We start from the raw sequence: 19,593 nt of genomic DNA, 5'->3' as shown, positions 1-19,593 counted from the left end.
AAAGCACCCAGTTGTTTGCTAATAGCTCAGCTAGAATACTATGTATTTCCATAGATTTATCCCTAACAATAAGTATTTTTGTCTCTTACCATTGTTTCTGTATATAGCCTGCTGACTTGAATTGCACCTTTATAGTGGAACTTCTTTCCTATAGGATGTTTATGCCTGTTACAAGTTGTATTCCCTAGGGAGAGATAATATTTGATGATGTGATCAGTCTTTTACACCCTTTTTTTTTAAAATTAATTTATTTATTTTTGGCTGTGTTGGGTCTTCGTTTCTGTGCGAGGGCTTTCTCTAGTTGTGGCAAGTGGGGGGCCACTCTTTGTTGCGGTGCGCGGGCCTCTCACTATCGCGGCCTCTCTTGTTGCGGAACACAGGCTCCAGACGCGCAGGCTCAGTAATTGTGGCTCACGGGCCCAGTTGCTCCGCGGCACGTGGGATCTTCCCAGACCAGGGCTCGAACCCGTGTCCCCTGCATCGGCAGGCAGATTCTCAACCACTGTGCCACCAGGGAAGCCCCTACACCCTTCTTTAAAAGAGGATTGGATAAAGGTATAGCAGGAAAACAACTGATTACTGAGAATTGGCTAAGATAAACTCCGAATTTGAAAATCTTTTAGCATTGGATTGGGAAGCAAATAAAAGTAATCACATTTACTGAGCACTATGGAGTCTCAGACCTTGATGTAAGGTAATTTTGAAACTTGACCCAAATGGCTTCCAGACAGCCCCTTGCCCTCTGATTTCTATGTGTAATTGCCTCAGACTCAAGCAAATTCTTTAGCCCTGTTTTTCTAGGTTTCTACAAAGTCCAAGGTCATGTGCCTTATCTCATCTGATGAGTTTACTTCCTCTGTGCATCTGGGAACCTTAATCTCACAATGTTGTGGTGCATGAAACCTGGGCTTAACTTGAGTGGAAACTTGGAGTGATGCTAGTTGGAACAATTTCAATTTACTTGCTACATTGCAAGGAACTTGCTAAACCTGGATTTAGAAGACATATTTAAATCTTGACTTTGACACTGACTATGTAACTCTCTTAGCCTCTATGGATCTCAACTTCATCATCTTTAAAATGGGATACTGGCTTCTACTTTAACAACTATGCAGGGAGCTATGTGGGTCAAGCTAAATAATACCTTATAGAATTTTAGAAATACACGATTGGGGTTTAAGGCAGCTTTTTCCTAACTGAATTCTATCCCTTAGGTTCTCAATCAGAAAAAGTATGGGAAGTAGAAAAAATAACAGAGGGAGAAAACAAACAAAAATTCCAGATTTATTCATAGTAGAGAAGTGACTTCTTGGAAGGCTCTGAAGTTGTTCTGAAGACAAAGAGAAAACTAAGGGAAGACGATTATTTGCTGTCTCCTCCCCACCTCAACTCCCTGTCCCCCAATCTAAACTTCAGGACAAACACATACCAAAAAAATAAGAGGTATGACAGGACCCAAGAGGAATGCTGAGCTGATCACAAGTGGATCACAGGAGAGGAGGATGGCTTCCAGCTCAGAGAAGCCAAGTCTGTGCCCATTACTCCCCTGTAATCAGGACTTGTGGGAACCACTTACCACATGAAGACAAGCTGCAGGAACACAAATAGCAGCCTGGGTCCCTGACTGTAAATTCAAGGGGCAACGCACATCACAAATATGGCACAGAGGGATGTTAGGAGGTTTTAGATCAGTAGGGCAGGCTTCTTCTTGTGGACTGGGAAAGGTAGGAAAAAGATAAGGAAGAAACGAAAGGTCCTCCCTATACTTCTTGACATAGAGCGATGGGGTAAAACATCCCTGTTCCTATAGATGGTGGTAAAGAAAGTGGGGGGTGGGGGGAAAGCAGAAGTACACATGGACCTTCCTCTAGCCCATGAAGAGAAAGTTGTCTGCATGATTTTTCTAAAGCAGTAGAGCTTAGATCCAGATTGTGTTACTTCCTACATTGTTTTGACTTTTTCTAATTTTTTCCTTTGAATTTTTCTACAGATAGCTCTTCAAATTCATGAGCCTTGAAGAAGGGAGAGAGCCATTTCAGGAATATCTACTTTGGGTCTATATTGATTAGATATTTTAGATGACCTACATGGGAAACTTAATTTAACTTAAGGAAACAAAACTGACTTGATTCTTATAATCAAAAGTCTCATTTTTAGGTTTGACTTTAAGTTCATCTTGGTCTAAGGACTAAATAATGCAAACGAAGTTTCATTTCTCTGCAACTTTTGTGTGTTTTAAAATATTTTAAAAATTGTTTCCAGCTTTATTGAGATGCAGTTGATAAATAACACGTGTAAGTTTCTGCATCTTTTTGCTCTGTCTTCTGCTGTCTTGCCTTCAGCCTTAGGCTCCATGTCTTGGCTTTAGCCAACTGCAGGTTCCCATCTTCCTTCCTGCTTTATATCCTGTAGGAGGGGCAGATGAAAAAAGAGAGAATGTTTTTTCTCCATTGTATATTCTTGCCTCCTTTATCAAAAATAAGGTGACCATATGTGCATGGGTTTATCACTGTGTTTTCTATCCTGTCCCATTGATCTATATTTCTGTTTTTGTGCAAGTACCATACTGCCTTGATTACTGAAGCTTTGTATTATAGTCTGAAGTCCAGGAGCCTGATTCCTCCAGCTCCGTTTTTCTTTCTCAAGAATGCTTTGGCTATTCAGGGTCTTTTGTGTTTCCATACAAATTGTGAAAATTTTTGTTCTAGTTCTGTGAAAAATGCCATTGGTAGTTTGATAGGGATTGCATTGAATCTGTAGATTACTTTGGGTAGTATAGTCATTTTCACAATGTTGATTCTTCTAATCCAAGATCATGGTATATCTCTCCATCTGTTTGTGTTATCTTTGATTTTTTTCATCAGTGTTTTATAGTTTTTTTTCAGTACAGGTCTTTTGCCTCCTTAGGTAGGCTTATTCCTAGGTATTTTATTCTTTTTGTGGCAATGGTAAATGGGAGTGTTTCCTCAATTTCTCTTTCATATTTTTCATCATTAGTGTATAGGAATGCAAGAAATTTCTGTGCATTAATTTTGTATCCTGCTACTTTACCAAATTCATTGATTAGCTCTAGGAGTTTTCTGGTAGCATCTTTAGGATTCTCTATGTATAGTATCATGTCATCTGCAAACAGTGACAGCTTTACTTCTTCTTTTCTGATTTGGATTCCTTTCATTTATTTTTCTTCTATGATTGCTGTTGCTAAAACTTCCAAAACTCTGTTGAATAATACTGGTGAGAGTGGACAACCTTGTCTTGTTCCTGATCTTAGAGGAAACGCTTTCAGTTTTTCACCATTGAGAACAACGTTGGCTGTGGGTTTGTCATATATGGCATTTAGTATGTTGAGGTTAGTTCCCTCTATGCCTACTTTCTGGAGGTTTTTTTATCATAAATGGGTGTTGAATTTTGTCAAAAGCTTTTTTTGCATCTGTTAAGATGATCACATGGTTTTTCTCCTTCAATTTGTTAATATGGTGTATCACATCGATTGATTTGCATAAATTGAAGAATCCTTGCATTCCTGGGATAAACCTCACTTGATCATCGTGTATGATCATTTTAATGTGCTGTTGGATTCTGTTTGCTAGTATTTTGTTTAGGATTTTTGCATCTATGTTCATCAGTGATATTGGCCTGTAGTTTTCTTTCTTTGTGACATCTTTGGTTTTGGTATCAGGGTGATGGTGGCCTCATAGGATGAGTTTGGGAATGCTGCTTCCTCTGCTATATTTTGGAAGAGTTTGAGAAGGATAGGTGTTAGCTCTTCTCTAAATGTTTGACAGAATTCGCCTGTGAAGCCATCTTGTCCTGGGCTTTTGTTTGTTGGAAGATTTTTAATCACAGTCTCAATTTCAGTGCTTCTGATTGGTCTGTTTATACTTTCTATTTCTTCATGGTTCAGTCTCAGAAGGTTGTGCTTTTCTAAGAATTTGTCCATTTCTTCCAGGTTGTCCATATTATTGGCATATAGTTGCTTGTAGTAATCTCTCATGATCCTTTGTATTTCTGCAGTGTCAGTTCTTAGTTCTCCTTTTTCATTTCTAATTCTATTGATTTGAGTCTTTTCCCTGTTTTTCTTGATGAGTCTGGCTAGTGGTTTATCAATTTTGTTTACCTTCTCAAAGAACCAGCTTTTAATTTTATTGATCTTTGCTATTGTTTCCTTGATTTATTTTTCATTTATTTCTGATCTGATCTTTATGATTTCTTTCCTTCTGCTAACTTTGGAGATTTTTGTTCTTCTTTCTCTAATTGCTTTAGGTGTAAGGCTAGGTTGTTTATTTGAGATGTTTCTTATTGCTTAGGTAGGATTGTATTACTATAAACTTCCCTCTTAGCACTGCTTTTGCTGCATCCCATAGGTTTTGTGTTGTCATGTTTTCATTGTCATTTGTTTCTCGGTATTTGTTGATTTCCTCATTGATTTCTTCAGTGATCCCCTGGTTATTTAGTAGTGTACTATTTAGCTTCCATGTGCTTGTATGTTTTACAGATTTTTTCCTCTAATCGATATCTAGTCTCATAGCATTGTGGTCAGAAAAGATACTTGATATGACTTCAATTTTCTTAAATTTACCAAGGCTTGATGTGTGAACCAAGATATGATCTATCCTGGAGAATGTTCCATGAGCACTTGAGAAAAATGTGTATTCTGTTGCTTTTGGGTGGAATGCCCTATAAATATCAATTAAGTCCATCTTGTTTAATGTATCATTTAAAGCTTGTGTTTCCTTATTTATTTTTATTTTGGATGATCTGTCCATTGGTGAAAGTGGGGTATTAAAGTCCTATACTATGATTGTGTTACTGTCGATTTCCCCTTTTATGGCTGTTAGCATTTGCTTTATGTACTGAGATGCTCCTGTGTTGGGTGAATAAATATTTACAATTGTTATATCTTCTTCTTGGATTGATCCCTTGATCATTATATGGTGTCCTTCTTTGTCTCTTGTAATAGTCTTTATTTTAGAGTCTATTTTGTCTGATATGAGAATTGCTTCTCCAGTTTCTTTTGATTTCCATTTGCATGGAATATCTTTTTCCATCCCTTCACTTTCATTCTGTATGTGTCCCTAGGTCTGAAGTGGGTCTCATCTACCCTCAGAATGGGAGAAAATATTTGCAAATGAAGCAACTGACAAAGGATTAATCTCCAAAATTTACAAGCAGTTCATTCAGCTCAATATCAAAAAAACAAACAACCCAATCCAAAAATGGGCAGGAGACCTAAATAGTCATTTCTCCAAAGAAGATATACAGATTGTCAACAAACACATGAAAGAATGCTCAACATCACTAATCATTAGAAAAATGCAAATCAAAACTACAGTGAGGTATCACCTCCCACCAGTCAGAATGGCCATCATCAAAAAATCTAGAAACAATAAATGCTGGAGAGGGTGTGGAGAAAAGGGAACCCTCTTGCACTGTTCGTGGGAATGTAAATCGATACAGCCACTATGGAGAACATTATGGAGGGTCCTTAAAAAACTAAAAATAGAAATACCATGTGACTCAGCAATCGCACTACTGGGCATACCCTGAAAAAACCATGATTCAAAAAGAGTCATGTACCACAATATTCATTGCAGCTCTATTTACAATGGCCAGGACATGGAAGCAACCTAAGTGTCCATCGACAGATGAATGGATAAAGAAGATGTGGCACAAATACAATGGAATATTACTCAGCCATAAAAAAAAAACAAAATTGAGTTATTTGTAGTGAGATGGATGGACCAATAGTCTGTCATACAGAGTGAAGTAAGTCAGAAAGAGAAATCAAATATCGTATGCTAACACATATATATGGAATAGTAAAAAAAAATGGTTTGAAGACCTAGGGGCAGGACAGGAATAGGGACGCAGGTGTAGGGGATGGACTTAGGACTTGGGGAGGGGGAAGGGTAAGCTGGGATGAAGTGAAAGAGTGACATGGACATATATACACTACCAAATGTAAAGTAGATATCTGGTAGGAAGAAGCCACATAGCACAGGGAGATCACCTCAATGCTTTGTGACCACCTAGAGGGGTGGGATAGGGAGGGTGGGTGGGAGACACAAGAGGGAGGAGATATGGGAATATGTGTATATGTATAGCTGATTCACTTTGTTATACAGCAGAAACTGACACTCCACTGTAAAGCAATTATACTCCAATAAAGATGTTAAAAAAAAAAATGGGGGAATGCCTCTTCTCAGTAAATCTTGTACATGTCCTGGGATTTACTCTGATTGGAATCAACTTGGGACATATGCCCACCCCTGAAACAATCATTGTTACTAAAGTTTCCATAGAAGACATTTGGAGGGTTATTGCCAGAAGAAATGAAGGATAAATGCTAGAGATCCTAAAATAGATATTTTAGTTTGAAGCCATAGCAAAATTGCATTTCAAAGAACATATTTCTATGTTCAGAACACTCAAAATGGAAAATTAGGCAGATCATTGTATTTGTGGTAATGAAAACCACTAAACTGACATGAAAAAAAGTGTGCACATAGAATGGAAAGAGAATCTCCTCCTTTGGGAAGAGTTTGAGAGGGAAAGACGTCAGTTTTAATAGCATCTGCTTCTTCCTCCAACCTTCCTCTGTGGTGACAACCATTGCTATGTCCCCTATGTATTTCCTTTTTCTTCACACTTAGAAGGTTTAACTTAAAAAAAAGAAAGAAAAAAAAATGCTATATATATATATATAGTGTAAACATATATATTTATTTATAAAATATATTTTAAAATATACATTTATATAATGTAAATATAATATTTTATAACATTTATAAAATATATTTTAAAATATATATGCTTATGTGTGTATATTCAGTTCATAGGACTACTCATGTTGGAAAAATCTAACCTGATTTCTCAATTACCGTATAACATGCATCATTTAGGTTCTGTCAGAACACATTTAATGAGAGGGAGATTACTATTTTGCAAAACTGCCTGTTTCCTTTCTAGACAACTCAGGTTATTAGAAGTTACATGATACAGGGACTTCTCTGGTGGTCCATTGTTTAAAAATCTGCCTTCCAATGCAGGGGACGTAGGTTCAATCCCTGGTCGGAGAACTAAGACCCCACATGCCTTGGAGCAGCTAAGCCTGTGCGTCACAACTACTGAGCCCACGCACCACAACTAGAGAGTCCACATGCCACAAAGAAAGATCCCTTGTGCTGCAACTAAGATCCGACACAGCCAAATAAATAAATATTTTAAAAAACGTTACATGATACAATGCTTAAAAACCTGGGTACCAAAGTTTGACCCTCTCCCCTATGATGGACTTGCAGATACCTGGAAATAGTACTCATTGGGCAGTTTGGAAAACTAACGTTATTTCTTTGTCCACATCTTTTCAGTGTTTTTGCTCCCAAGAGTGATCATGATATGGGAATAAATAATCACAGTGAGAACTCAGGAACCAAAAGGTTACTTTTATAATCAAAGTGTTGATTGAAATCATGCATGGTGTCCCACTCAGCAGCAGTGTTGGAGAAAGTCAGCAGAGATCACTATGGGATCATTGGGTAGAAATCTAATTCCTTCTGAGGGAGAGAGAGAGCACTTGGTGAGCTCAGAGAATGTGCAAGAAAAATACTCCTGCTTTCAGAACTTCTTTGTTTAATTAACCTTGGTCTTTTCTTTCTCCCTTCCTTCCTTCTCTCTCTCTCCCTCCTTCCCCCCCTCTCCCCCCTCTCTCCCCATTCTCTCTCTTCCTTCCTTTCTTTTTCTTTCTTTCTTCCTTCCTTCCTTCCTTCCTTTCTTTCTTTCTTTCTTTCTTTCTTTCTTTCTTTCTTTCTTTCTTTCTTTCTTTCTTTCTTTCTTTCTTTCTTTCCTTCTTTCTTTCTTTCTTTCTTTCATCATCAGTTAGTTTTTTCCTACAGATGGTTTTTTAAAATGCAAATACTTCAGGTCTCTTTCCCCACCATTTCATTTGAAGAGAAATAGTCAATTTTCTTTTATCTCATCTAAATGGGATGCATTTATTCTTTCCATAATGAGGAAAGGCTACTCATTCATTTTTAGGTAGTTTGTATATGTTTATAAGATACAAATAGGTTTTTCCTTAAGTGGCAGGCAATGCTTGTCATTTTTATACAAGAAATGAAGCCATGTGGCCCTGCATTCTGAAATCCCAGGGTTGGACCCCACTTCATCAGCATGGCACCTTGCAGATCTTTTGGGCACAGCACGTAGATCATGAATGTTAAGGAACCCTTCCCCCAATCCTCACCTTGTAAGAAATGGCTGCAATGTTGCAGTGATATTTTATGAGGATTCTGGAGGAGCTCACATTTCTCACTCAAGTGTCTTACATCAAAATATTAACCCCAGTTTACACATGACCACACTGAACCTCACAAAAGCCCCATGCAGGTATAATCATCATTATTTCATGGGTTAGAAAGTCAGGCTTACAGAGAGGAAGTGATTGCCTATGGTAACATAGAGGTGGGAAACATGAAAAATAGATTCAGAAAAGTTGAGAATGCCAGCCTTATGAACTGGGAGTCAGCAGTAGAGGGTGATAACTTCATGCTTCATTGATGATAAGAATCATGTCTGTCTGTGACATTGGCAGGTAACCTTGGAATATGTGTGTAGAAAGGGCAAGGGAATGTATGGAGGGAAAGGGTGAGTAGGTGTGGAAGCCTACTGTGTGCTAGCCCTTTATGAATGTGTTATCTTAAAGAGTACAAGTTCTTGGAAGGAAACAATCATATTCATTTATGAAAATGAGGGAACTGGACCTCTAGAGCATAGATGACTTGTCCAGTTTGACATAACTATTGCAAATAATGAGGGAAAGAACTGGGATTTGGCTTGAGGTATTTCTTCCACCAAATGAAAAGTTAGGAAAGATGCATGAGCCAATATTGTCACCAAGAATCATCCTCATACTACATCAGCAACTTCCATCCATCAAAAACTCAAGTTCTTCCTTTTTTTCAGGCTGAAATAATTAACATCTATTCTTCTGCCAAGCTTATTAAAATTGAAATACCCTTTGCTTCAACAATTTTGCAATCACTTTTGATTGAATGATTTATTGCTTTATTCATTCATCAAACACATAGCCTTGTAAGCTACATACTTGACATAGAGATAAATAAAGCAAAAAGTCTTGCTCCGAAGGAAGTCCTTGTCTCATCACGGAGAGAAAGTGTTAAAATAGCTACAATGGAATGGGATAAAAGAATCTGGGAGGATGGCAGAGGAGGGTGCCTGAGTAGATGACTGAGTAGATGAGCAAAAGCTTCATTTAAAAAATGTCAGAACAGAGTCCTATGGGATGATTTTTAAAAGGAATTAAGGAATCAAGATCAACAGTATTATCAAATACATAATACAGGTAGGAAGCTATGAGTCAGTAAAGTACAAAACCATTTGATAAAATGAATAGCTTCATCTATTGAGCCCCTACTATGCCAGGAAATTTATTTACATTTATTCTTCATCTAACATCATATTTATTAAACTTCCTTAGAAACAAATAGGTTAAGCTAAGACTCTCAAGTTCGATAATTTACATGGAATCATAAAACAATACATTTGGAATTCAAATTCACTTCTAAAACCATGACCCTTCTACTTTTCCATAAGGTCTGTTATGAGACCCCTGAATTGAGGGGATTTACACAGCAATTGGAAAGGTAAGACTTACAGATGGAAAAATAAATGGCTAATAATGCAGAAAGTAAACCAAAATGAATGGTAAACATAATTTATAGCTGGAGAAGGCTGTCATTCCTGTGGAAAATAAAGGCTCCACAAAAAAGCTAAAATTTGAGTTCATCCTGAAAAGACATTAGAAGAAAACATATCCCTACCCACATCTTCCCTACAGTCCAATATCTCACGTCTGGAAATTGCAATACTGCATTCCCCTCTGATCATTCCCTGGGGTTGTTGGTTCAGCTCTGTAAGGGCTGAAACATGAAATCATAATGGGGAGGTAAATTTGGGACTGCAAATTCAGGCTGTCCTTGCAACATGGAAATGCTCTCTCCACTACCTTCCTTGGAGAAAGAGCTCATTAATTTATTAGGAAGACTCTAGATACACCAAAGGAAAGGTAATAATGTATGCAGAGACCAGTGTGAACAAAAGCTTGGGATAGGCACACAAAGTACTCTAATGCAATAGTACATCCAGAAGTCTCTCTGGGAAATTCAATGTAAATAGATGATACTGACAGTGTAGGCTGAGGCATGTCTGTGCACAGGCTTATAGGGAGTGAGTTGGTATGTGGAATTTTCTATCTTGTGAATTTTTTTCTTAGTAGTTTTATTGAGATATAATTTGCATATAATAAAATTCACCCTTCATAAAATTCACTCTTTTAAAGTGTTCAATTCAGATAACAAGTGTTGGTGAGGATGTGGAGAAAAGAGAACACTCGTGCGCTGTTGATGGGAATGTAAGTTATTGCAGCTATGGGAAAACAGTATGGAGATTTCCTCGAAAATTTTAAAATAGAACTACTATATAATCCAGCAATTCCACTCCTTGGTATTTGTCCAAAAAAACAAAAACACTAATTAGAAAAGATACATGCATGTTCATTGCAGCATTATTTACAATAGCTAAGCCATGGAAGCAACCTAAATGTCCATTGAAAGATGAATGGATAAAGAAAATATGGCATATATATATATACACACACAGAGACACACAAAATGGAATACTACTTAGACAACTCAGACATAAGAAAAGAATGAAATCTTGATATTTGTGACAACATGGATGGACCTAGAGGGTATTATGCTAAGTGAAATAAGTCAGACAGATAAAGACAAATACTATATGATTTCACTTATATGTGGAATCTAAAAAAACAACAACAAATGACCAAGCATAACAAAACATAAACACTGTTATAGATAAAGAGAACAAACGGGTGTTTGCCAGAGAGAAGGAGGGTGGAAGAGGAAAGAAATGAAACAGGTGAGAAATATTAAGAGGGATAAATTTCCATTTACAATACAAATGAGTTATGTGTATGAAATGTACAATGTGGGGAATATAGTCAATAACTATGTGGTACCTTTGTATGGTGACATAATTAGACCTATCATGGTGATCAGTTTGAAATGCGCAAGAATACTGAATGACTATGTTGTGTAACAGGTAGTGTTGTAGGTCAATTATATTAAAAAAAAAAAAAGTATAGAGAAAGAGATCAGATTTGTGGTTACCAGAGGTGAAAGTGGGATGGGGGGGAGGGGAAATTGGATGAAAGTGGTCAAAAGATGCAAATTTCCAGTTATAGGATAAATATTAGGGATGTAACGTACAATATGATAAATACAATTAACACTGCTGTGTGTTATATATGAAAGTTGATAAGAGACTAAATTCTGAGTTCTCATCACAAAAAAATTTTTTTCTATTTCTTTAATTTTCTACCTACATGAGATGATGAATGGTCACTAAACTTATGATAATCACTTTATGTTGTATGTAAATCAAATCATTATGCTGTACACTCTAAACTTATATAGTGATGTATGTCAATTACATCTCAATAAAACTGAAAGAAAAAATAAATTGTACAGTTCAGTAGTTTTTAGGATATTCACAGAGTTGTGCAACCATCACCACTATTCACTACCATGTGAATTACTGCAGGTTGAAAACACAAACAGAGTCAAGGATCTGGAAAAATAAATCTTGGAAGACATGCCAAAAATTCAAAAAAAGGTGAAAAATGTGTAGTAGATCTTTGAGCAATTTCTCCATGAACCATGCTAATACAGGCAAGGTTAGAGTCCAAGAAGAAAATGTTCATTTATTTCATGCCAACTTTAAATTCTTATCAATGTTCATGTTTGTCTTTGAGACACAGTATCTGGTATATCGTCTGGTATATTGTTGGAAGCCATTAAATATGTGTTGAATGAATGAATAAATAGTTCACATACCTCTAGCCAGGGAATCAAACGTTGGTGTATGCTTATGAGTATTTTCAAATTGCAGTCAAATTGAAGCTAAATAGGAATTTCTCTCTACTTTCTATTATTGTGCACCCTGGACCACTATGGGCCGTTGCATTTTATTTTGTAGATTTTCCCCCAACTATAGTTAATTTTATAATAATGATTTATGGTTTTCCTTATTAATTTATACCTCCTCCTAGATTGTTTAATATTGTCCTGATTTTCCCCCCATTTCCTTTCATATTCATATACACATCATCCTGACTTCCTTTATTTTCAGATTTGTGTCTTTATAGACATCGCACAATTCAATCACAAATTGAATTTTGCTGTTTCTTTTCTAAGATCTCCTAATTGTTCTTAATTCTTTAAAGCTCAGTAGCTCTGGACTCATAGATGTGGGATTCCATGTAATCCTTATTTCATATCATTATTTGGTCTTCTTTTCAATATATTTTGTCTTGGACTAGATGCTCACCAATGTGGGAATTAACTATTGAAGTTAGTGTGAATGTGGACTGGAGCACATGCTGTTTTGTCCCCAATCCAGCATCCATTGCCACTTATTTCTCTTCAGTGCCAGGGTGAAGGCTAATCTATTGGCTCAAGGGAGGATTTTCTCACTCCCTCCTAATTGCAAAGCTCCAGTTGTCCCTGGCATTCACCTTATGACTAGGAAGAAAACCAGCCTCTGGTTGAAAATGACCCCAAGCAGGGCAGTGGAAGGAGTCTGGGTCCTTTTAACATCAATAACAGTCTGTTCTACCTCTCCACTTTGTATTATGTGAAATAATCCAACTTTTATTTTTTAAACCAGAAAGTAAGGAAGTACTCAAAAAACAAACTGCTGGGAATATGTCAAAGGGATATAGATCCCAAATGAAAGAGCTCCAAATGGCCAATGCTGAAAATATTTGAGGAAAAAATAATGTAGTATTGGATCATAACCCAAGGAATACAGTAAATATTCATGAGTACATATTGATATAAATACATGAATAAGTCCATTAATAAGTAAATGGGGGATGAGAGACAATTCTCCAAAAATAACGACAGTAGAATTATAAATAATTTATGTAGATACTGCCGCCTCAAGGCGGTGAAGCATAACTGCATCCTTACGTGCAGGCTGCGCAGAGTGACATCTTGCAGAAAGATGCGGGTGGGGGTGGGGAATCATTTTACTGTAATTTACCAGCATTACCTCAGCCATGTGACCAAGCTGTGCATCTGCAGTGATAAGTCATGTTGATAGTATCTAGCATCTACCTTTCAGGTGATGTGATAGGAATGGTACTTTATCTCTGTTGTCTTCCTCTCCCAAACCATTACCCCAGTCTAACCTGAGAGTAAACATTAAACAAACCCAAGCTGACAACCTGTCTACAGAGTTCATGATCTGTCCTGCTCCACACTGTCAAGGTCATCGAAGACAAGGTAAGTCTGAGAAACTCTCCCCAAATAGAGAAGCCTAAGGAAACATGATGACTCAACGTCATGAGGCATCCTGTGGGGTCCTGGAAAAAGGCTTAGGAAATCTGAGCAGAGTATAATCTTTAGTTAATAATCATGTGCCAATATTGTTGCATTAGTTAGGACAAATGTATCAGATTAATGTAAAATGGTCAACAGTAGGAACACATGAGTGTAGTACATGAACGCACTTTACTATCTTTGCAACTTTTCTGTAAACCTAGAACTATCCTAATTTTTTTTTTCAATAATGCAGAGTGTTTCCATATATCCCTGTAGGTCTGTTTTTGATGAACAGTGATTCTCATTTTTAACATAATCAAGTGTATTGGTCTTTTCCTCTGTCGTTAGTAATTTTCTTCCTCCTTTTTAATAAACTTGTTAGCTTCCCGTTCTTGATGTCATGGAGATATTCTCCTATGTCTTCTCCTAGAAGGTTTTTTTTTTTTTTTTTGACTTTCATATTGAGATAGATTATATGCCTGGAATTAAATTTTATGGATGATATGAGGTGATAAATGATCTCATTTTTTTTCTATTTTCAATATTTATTGGAATTTTGTCTTTTCCCCACTCTATGCAGGGCCAATCTTGTTTCTTCATGTGGCATGGTTTTACCATTTCTGAAGAACAAGGGGATTAACACACAAATGACCCTCTCATCACCCTCACAGCTAACAGGCCATCTAAAAAGGCCATCCATTCACTGTTAGCAAGTGAACAGTGTAATAAAGTCAAGTATTATTATTACTTTGTAAAATTTATTTTATTAAAGTTTAATTGGTTTACAATGTTGTGTTAATTTCTGCTGGATAGCAAAGTGACTCATATATATATATATATATTCTTTTTCATATTCTTTTCCATCATGGTTTATCACAGGATATTGAATATAGTTCCCTGTGCTATACAGTAGGAACTTGTTGTTTATCCATTCTATATAAAATAATTTGCATCTGTTAATCCCAAACTCACAATCCATCCCTCCCCCACCCGCCTCCCCCTTGGGAATCACAAATCTGTTCTCTATGTCTGTGAGTCTGTTTCTGTTTCATAGATAAGTTCATTTTTGTCATACTTTAGATTCCATTTATAAATGATATCATATGGTCTTTGTCTTTCTCTTTCTGAATAAAGTCATTTCTTGACTGGACTCAGGCAGTGTCCAGAGTGACTCATTCTGTTGCAGACAGCTCCTATTCCTGGAAAGAGACGTGAACCAGTGCAACTGTTCAGGTCCTTATTTGATATCTCTCTTTGCTCTTGAGAAAAATTATCTTCATAAATCTTGAAAGCTTTTCATAGCATGCCCCCAACCTCTCTTTCTAGTCTCATGTGTCATGATTCTTACCAGCAGTTCATATTAACATTCTACCCTTTCCTCAAAGATATTGCTTCAGTGACTTAATATTTCTTCTACCAGATAATGTGTCCTACCATGGCTTTCCCTGTTCCATATTTTCCCTGGCTAATTCTTATTCTTCCTTCAAATTTTAGAATAAATAATGTTTCTTCAGAAAAGCCTCCCATGATGTATCCAAACAAGTTCATTCTCCTATTGCAAATCCCATGGCACCATTTTATTTTCCTTTGAAGCCTCTATTAACAATTATATTTGGTTAATTATTTGCATATTTATCATAGTCTGTTTCTCTCAATAAATTGAGTTTCATGAAATATCTGCTTCAGAATCTACCATAGAAAAGAGTACACAGTGGATTCTTTAAAAACACGTAATGAATAAATGGGAAGGGGGACTTATTTAAACAGCTGTCACTGGAATTTATTTTAAGGAATTAACTCTTTAAGAAAATATCTTTAAGAAAATTCTGTAGGAAAAAAAAGTGTCTGAAATTGAAAGTGAATCTCTAAAGGCATAAGTACTTTAAAACTAAGAAGCAGTTGAGGTGAGTAAACTGTTCTGAGTTATGATAGCAGAGATGAGTGTGCAGATAGAACAGAAATGGGGAGGGCATGGGAAGGAGATGTGGAGAGTCTGGGAAGCAGAAAATAGCAGATTTGTCTAAAGAACAAGACTGTCTAATAAATGTTTTCTTTTATTTCTCCTCCTTCTCCTTCTCCTTCTCCTCCCCTCCATCCTCCCCCTCCTCATTCTTTCTTTTGGATACTCTCCACCTCTTCAAACTGATGGTTACATGGGAATGTCCAGCTTATGCCTTGGTGCAGTGGTGTGGGTGTGGTAGCAGACCCGGTAATCAAAGAATGGGCCCATGTCCCATCATGCCCAGCCCAGGCCGATACAGAGCAGAGCAGGATGCTCTGGACGTGTTGATGACCTACAACTGACCTACTTCTACATCAGTGGAAGCAAGGACTTGGTATATTAAGTGATGTAATACCCCTGGAAATTCACTGACATCTTGGAGGCGAGAGGGTATGGCATTTCCAGAAACTGTGAAATGGGAGCATGAACCAATCGTATCTAAATATGAAAGGGTAGAGAGACCCTGATGATACCTCTTTCAAAGCCCAACATGATTTGTCCCCTTCTCGCTCTTCCTCTGACCTGGTGACCTCTCACCCCTCCTTACTCACTCTGCCCACTTCAGGGCCCCACACATCATTCTCTCTGCCTGAAATATTCTTCCCAGAGAACTCCTCAGGGTCGGCTCCTCATCACTCTGGCCACAGGTCAACTTAAGCACCATACTTAAAAATAGTGTCCTTGTATCCCAAATCGTGCTTTTTCATCTTACCCTGTTCTGTTGCTTTTAATGCATTGATATCTGACATTATCTATTTTATGTATTTGTTTCCTCCTGTGTTATGTACAATATACTCTATGATGACAAGGACTTTTCTCTCTTGTTTCCCACAGCATGCCTGGATTCTATTAGATAAGTTCCTGGTAAGTAGTAGATCTTGTGTCAGTAATTCTTGAATAAATGAAATAATTTAGGTTACAAATGGATAATTGAATAAATGAATGAAGAAGTAAGGAACTGAGTAGAAGATCCTAGGTGATTTGGAATTGCTTGAAAGACAACAGAAATGGGAGTTAAGGGAATAATGCATTTGTTTTTCATCCTTTCTGATCTTCCTTTCGTTTCTTTCTTGGTCTCTTGCTGCTTTCAAGTACATGTACCAGGACTATCAGCAAAGTGGACCACCTCCCTGAGCACGGAGCAGGAGCCGGGCGTGGGCGTATGTGTCTGTGCCCCACAGGGGAGGGTGTGTATGTGTGTGTGGTGTGTGTCAAAATGTGTGTCTTCCGGTTGACTCAGCACTGGAGAGTCATATCCACCTCAGTAAGTAAGGGGCCCATGATTTTGAAGTGGTGGATCATTTGTGTCTCTGTGCTGGCATGGAGACTGTTGTCTTTCACGTGCTAGCTTGAGACAAAGGCTGTAGACATAAGGCAGTCAGAATCCACACTCTGTCAACACTTTGGGTGAGTGAAAGGACCACATGGATGCAAAGTCATATTATTTTTAGAGCTGGAAAATGTTTAACCAGGAATGTTTATTATGGACATCACTAAATTAGTGTCATTAAAGACATATATGCCAACCTCACATGTGTATGACTGAGCTCTCCTGGGCTTTTAAAAGGGAAGTAACATTTAATTTTTTAATGTCAATTCTTTAGAGCAGGTAGCTCTTTAGCTGTGATATACACAGAAGGTTTTACTTTTACCTTCTGTGATAGTGCATTTTTAAAACCTACTATTTCCTTAATTAAAGAACACAAGGGCATGAAAATGATGGAATATTATATTGACAGAGTTTTGTTACCGTACGAGCAAAAAAATTTGAACCTCAATACAAACATACAATTAAGCATATTTTCTTAGTTTCTGCATATTAATTGAGAAAACTTTATGGGAAAAATATGAGAAAAATACTTTCAATATTTTAAGTATTTCATTTTGCTATACTATATTCATAATTATTACCCAAGCAAGGTACTCTTAAGAAATCTCTTTTCATGACCATTTCTTAATGTCAGTATTTTATTTACTTACCATCAAGCAGCATCTGGCTTAAAGATGATTTCAACAGTTTTGCTGAATTTCACAAATATATGCAATATGTATCCTTTTCCATAATGACACATATAAATATGACCTCAAATGGTTGCTTGATTTTTTATAATTGTAATTAATGAGGAAACTGGCTACAGAGATTGTAGAGCCATTTAAACTTCTGAATAAGAGAGAGGCAAAACTGGTGAAAAAAATTAGAAAATTAAAACAATCAGCCCAGTAGCCATAATGTTTACACATATGAATTTTAGAAAAGGAGAACAAAATATGAAAGGGAGAAAATTATTGAAGAAAAAATTTCAAGAATATGACTCAGTCATGGAGAACAGGAAAGTCTGGTCTAGGGATCAGCAAATTTTCCGTAAAGGACCAGACAGCAAATATTATAGTTTTTATGGGCCACACTTGCTTGAGACTACTCAACGCTACATTATCACCTATTGACAATCCATGAACAAATGAGCCTGGCTCTATTCCAATAAAACTTTATTTATGGACCTAGACATTTGAATTTTATGCAATTTTCACTTGTTATGAAATCTTCTTCCTTTTTCTATCCATTTAAAATGAAATCACATTGTTGGACCTAGAAAGTCAGGGGGCAGGATAGATTTGGCCCATTATGCATAGTTTCCCAACACTTGGTCTACTTCTAAGGGCCCACTGAAGGTCCAGCACAATATGCAGGAGTAAACTGACACTTGGACCTGCCTGTGTGACACATCAGATGCTCCAGACAGTGGGAGCACATTAAAAGCTACTGATTATGAAACTGTTCACTTCAGATTGGGATTTGAACCCACATGCCAGAACTGGTACCCAGCCTAACCCGATTGGGACTTGAATCCACACAGCAGGGACTTGAACCCTGCCAAAACTCACAGTCTTTCAACTGAGATCACACACCTGGTTTCAGGACTTAATGAAGCTCAGGTTCTTGAAGTCTCATCACAGAAAGAATTCAGTGAGAGACAAAATGATAGGTAAGATATGGATTTATTTAGAGAAAAACACGCTCCACAGACAGCGTTGGCCATCTCAGAAGGTGAAAAAGTCAACAGGGTATGGTGTTGTCAGTTTTTATAGGGCTGGGTAATTTCATAGGTTAATGAGTGGGAGGAGTATTCCAGCTATTTTGGGAAGAGGTGGGGATTTCCAGGAATTGGGCCACTGCCCACTTTTTTGTTTTTATAGTTGTTTTGTTTGTTTGTTTTTTTATACTGCAGGTTCTTATTAGTCATCAATTTTATACACATCAGTGTATACATGTCAATCCCAATCGCCCAATTCAGCACACCACCATCCCCATCCCACCACAGTTTTCCCCCCTTGGTGTCCATATGTCTGTTCTCTACATCTGTGTCTCAACTTCTGCCCTGCAAACCGGTTCATCTGTACCATTTTTCTAGGTTCCACATACATGCCTTAATATACGATATTTGTTTTTCTCTTTCTGACTTACTTCACTCTGTATGACAGTCTCTAGATCCATCCACGTCTCAACAAATGACTCAATTTCCTTTTTATGGCTGAGTAATATTCCATTGTATATATGTACCACAACTTCTTTATCCATTCGTCTGTTGATGGGCATTTAGGTTGCTTCCATGACCTGGCTATTGTAAATAGTGCTGCAATGAACATTCGGGTGCATGTGTCATTTTGAATTACGGTTTTCTCTGGGTATATGCCCAGAAGTGGTATTGCTGGGTCATATGTTAATTATTTTTAATTTTTTAAGGAACCTCCATATTGTTCTCCATAGTGGCTGTATCAACTTACATTCCCACCAACAGTGCAAGAGAGTTCCCTTTTCTCCACACCCTCTCCAGCATTTGTTGTTTGTAGATTTTCTGATGATGCCCATTCTAACTGGTGTGAGGTGATACCTCATTGTAGTTTTGATTTGCATTTCTCTAATAATTAGTGATGTTGAGCATCTTTTCATGTGCTTCGTGGCCGTCTGTATGTCTTCTTTGGAGAAATGTCTATTTAGGTCTTCTGCCCATTTTTGGATTGGGGTGTTTGTTTCTTTAATATTGAGCTGAATGAGCTGTTAATATATTTTGGAGATTAATCCTTTGTCCGTTGATTCGTTTGCAAATATTTTCTCCCATTCTGAGGGTTGTCTTTTCGTTTTGTTTATGGTTTCCTTTGCTGTGC

This window comes from Balaenoptera physalus (assembly GCF_965194825.1).
Source record: "Balaenoptera physalus genome assembly, chromosome: 6".
Taxonomy (NCBI): domain Eukaryota; kingdom Metazoa; phylum Chordata; class Mammalia; order Artiodactyla; family Balaenopteridae; genus Balaenoptera; species Balaenoptera physalus.
Note: the sequence above shows the minus strand (reverse complement) of the source record.